At 48.2% G+C, this 3,851-nt stretch overlaps 1 pseudogene; it reads right to left on the minus strand.

Annotated features, from left to right (window-relative positions):
* Positions 1 to 1,767: 1,767 nt before the first annotated feature.
* LOC147850941 (putative polyol transporter 4 pseudogene) lies at positions 1,768 to 3,354 on the minus strand (annotated as a pseudogene).
* Positions 3,355 to 3,851: the final 497 nt, after the last annotated feature.

Here is a 3,851-nt window from a genome sequence, read left to right on the forward strand (position 1 = left end):
GAGTGTGTTCCACTCACGGGAAGTTGAGTTTGATTCTCAACATGACAGGATGATCAACACAAACTGGTGGGTCTTGAAATATATATAAAAGATTACAATATATTTTTGTTGTTCGTGATCAATATTTGTTTTAGAGGAGTTCAATGTAAATAGAGAGGCGTGTGCTAGATAGGGTAATGTAGTAGATAGAATTGTTGAGTGTCTATGATTACATTATAGTATACATCTCGGACTGTAAATACACTTTACGTAACTAATGGTAAGCGCCCTTTCTTCGGAAAAAAAATTAATTAATTTTGTTAACTTAATTTACCTTCCTTTGAATTATGCAAATTTATTTATAATCTCAACTTTTTAAGAGAACTCAATATTTAATAGTTTTTTTCAAAATTCTTAGCCACGAGTATGTCATTAAGTTAAAATGTTAGCATGATTTAATATCATCACAATGTTTACGTAATGATGGGTTTCATTTGTATTGTTCTCAAATGTCTTTGATAAATCAATAGGAATGTTTTTCTTTCATGAAACACGTGGAGCTCTAAGTTGCACACCAATATGCTTGATTTGGCATGAAAAACCAGTTTTGAGGAGTCCGAGCACATAAACTTCTTCAATAGAATTGCTAGACAAGGAAGCTTCACTTTGATAAACGATAAACAATACTTCCATATGAATATGGATTTCAATATAAGTTATAATTATTCAGATGCCAAGACAAGTACCAAATTTTCTTCCGACATAATTCTCAATAGTGGGGTATTCTTGTTGAAACTTGCATTTACCTTACCTTGTCTTCAATTTAGAGGAAGTGGAAAACATGAATTAAAATATAGTTAGATATATGAGTTATAAAATGAACTTGAAACTCACCTTGTCTTCAATTTAGAGGAAGTGGAACATATGAAAATAGAGTTGATGAGTTATAAAATGGACACAATTACTCTAATTGTTAAAGTGTCACTAATTTTACCAATCAACTCACTTTGTTTATAATGTGAGACAAAGGCACGAACAATTTTACCAAGCAACTAACTTTGTTTATAATGTACGACAAAGACACTACATTTGTTCTCATAAATATGGCATTGTGTGACACCAAGTAGTACTAGTTTTCAATGAGATTATCATTGAGAAAATCAAAGTAAACATTAAAGGAGGATTCTATTGCTAAGTACAAGAGTATAAAAATTACCCCACATGACTCATGGCCTTCCTAATTAGCTTTTAACTTCAATATGGATTGGAATAGAGCAAAAAATCATTCAGCATTGTCAAGATCTTGGGCTATGAGACAATCATTGAAATTCATGTCTTTATAACTTTGAGATATGGGCATCATTGAAAAATTGTTTTCCATGAACCCTTATTATGAAATTACCATCAATGTCTTCCTTCAAAAGGTGTGACAACAAATGGAAGGCATGTCCATACATGGAATAGTATGAGAGTCACGTCTTAGAAAATTTAGCAAAGTGCATCGTACCACTCGACGCAGTAAATGTGGATGCACCATCTAGGACGGAAAGTTGGTTACAAAAGAAAATCAATATAACTAGAGTCGACCGGACCACGTCGAAGAGTGTATTGGAGGGGCAAGATTTCTAACTACCTATTTGATGGGAGCTTGAGAAGATGAAAGTTGTTATGTCATTAGTGCGATTTGCTTGCATATAACTTATTCGTTAGAGCTTGACGAGGTTTGGAGGTCATGTACATATGTCGTGGGCATTTATTTACGAGGTGGTTCTCTATTGCTCGCAAAACTTATTGGTTAGAGCTTAAGGGGGTTTGGAGATCATCATGTATGTCGTGGGCATTTACGAGGTTGGCGGTGGTGTTGCTTCCGAGCTCCTCGAGTGTTTTCCCCTTGGTCTCGGGGACAAGGAAGAGAACGAAGAAGATAGAGAGGAAGGAGACGAGGGCGAAGAGGGCGAAGGTGCCGAGGGGGGTGATGGCGTCGGAGACGGTGAGGAACGTGAGGGCCACGGTGCCGCTCACGATACGGTTCACAAACATGGAGAGGCCGAGGGCCTGGGACCGATGTCTCGGGGGGAAGATCTCGGAGGAGAGGACGTACGCGATGGGGCCCCAGCCCATGGAGAAGAAGGCGACGTAGCTACATATGGCCAGGACGATGACTAGAGCCCCTTGGAGTGGGAAATGGGCGCCCGCGAGCCCAACCCCGACCCCGGGGCTCGTGTTTTCTTCCATGCCCAACACGAAGAAGGCGGCGCACACGACCACGAGGCACGCCAGCATGCCCACCGAGCTCAACAGCAAGAGCTTCTTGCGCCCCACGTGGTCCAGTGTGAAAGTGGCCACCAGCACAAAGGAGAGTTTCACAACGCCCACCCCTAGGGTTGTGCCCAGCATGCCCAGCTGGCTGCTAACCCCTGCCGCCTTGAACACCGCGGGGCTGTAGTACACCGTCGCCTCGATCCCCGCCGCCTGCTGGAAGAAGTTCACCCCGATCGCCACCGCGTAGAGCTTCGCGAGGGCCAAGAAATTCGGCGACGACTTCACCAGGCGGGCGACGCCCGAGAGCTTCAGTTTTTTCCCCCACTCTTGTCCGGCCACCGCGGTGGTGGATCCTCCTCCGGATCTCTCCGCCTCGTTGGCCGCCACGATCTCCTCTAGCCGCCGCTTCGTCTCGCTCAATCCTCCACCGCCCTCGTGGTCTCCTTCCTCGGTGCTAGCCTTCTCGCAGGAGGAGGTGCGATCCAAGACCTCCATGGCTTCGGTGTAGCGGCCGCGCATGACGAGCCAGCGCGGGGATTCGGGGAGGACGAGGAGCGTGCCGAGGGCGAGCAGGAGGGCCGGGAGGGCGCCGGCGCCCAGCATGAGGCGCCAGTTGTAGGCGGGGTCCAGGAATTGGAAGGCGAAGCCGACGATGTAGCCCAAGAGGATGCCGAGGTCCACGAAGACCTCGGTGAAGGAGACGAGGAAGCCGCGGGCAGGGGCGGGCGAGATCTCGGCGGAGTAGAGGGGGGCGATCATGACGGCGAAGCCCACGCCGACGCCCGTGAGGACGCGGCCGGCCATGAGGCACAGGAAGCTTCTCGCGGCGGCCAGGGCGGCGGCTCCGGCGAAGAAGACGGCGGCGGCGAAGCCCAGCGTGAGGCGGCGGCCGAAGCGGTTGGCGAAGAAGCCGGCGCACAGGGCTGCCGCGGCGGCCACCAGGTTGAGGGAGGCCACCATCATCTCCTCCCGCCCCACCGACAGCCCCATCTCCCGCTTTATGAACAGCATGGCGCTGCTCATCACGCCCACGTCGTAGCCCATCAGCATGGCGCTCACTGTGGTGAGCAGCACGCAGCACCACGTGTGCCCCCTCAACCTCCTCCCCCTCATCATTTCTCCTCCTCCCCCTCACGTGATCCACACTCAACACTGATGACGACCGCCCCCCCCGCACCCCACTACGCCACCTCCCCACAACCCCCGTAATTTATGAGAAAATAAATAAAGATCACGTGACGGGAGGGAGATCCACAATGTGATGAAGAAAGGCAACAAAAATCAAATGTAAGGGTCACGTGACGTGACGCCACCCACGACTTGAATCGAATGACGACGGTAATGTGAGCCGGGAAGGACAAAAAAATAACGGAGTCACGTGACGCCCGCCCCCCCCCCTCCCCCACTCACATGACCGAGTTTGCTTAAAAAAGCTTTTTGCTTTTTCAAACAAGCATGCGATTCACTCACAACTTATAAGGAAGCGTAGGGTCTCTCTTTCTTCTTTCCCCTTTCTTTTTATTTTTTTGCCTTTCTTTTCCTTTCCTTTGCTTTTCTGCTTTTTGCCTTTTGCTTTTCTGCTTTTTGCCATCTGCTTTTCTCCCGCCATG

This window comes from Azolla caroliniana, unplaced genomic scaffold, assembly GCF_043228905.1.
Source record: "Azolla caroliniana isolate FFs.n. ecotype wild unplaced genomic scaffold, voAzoCaro1.0.p SCAF_20, whole genome shotgun sequence".
NCBI lineage: Eukaryota > Viridiplantae > Streptophyta > Polypodiopsida > Salviniales > Salviniaceae > Azolla > Azolla caroliniana.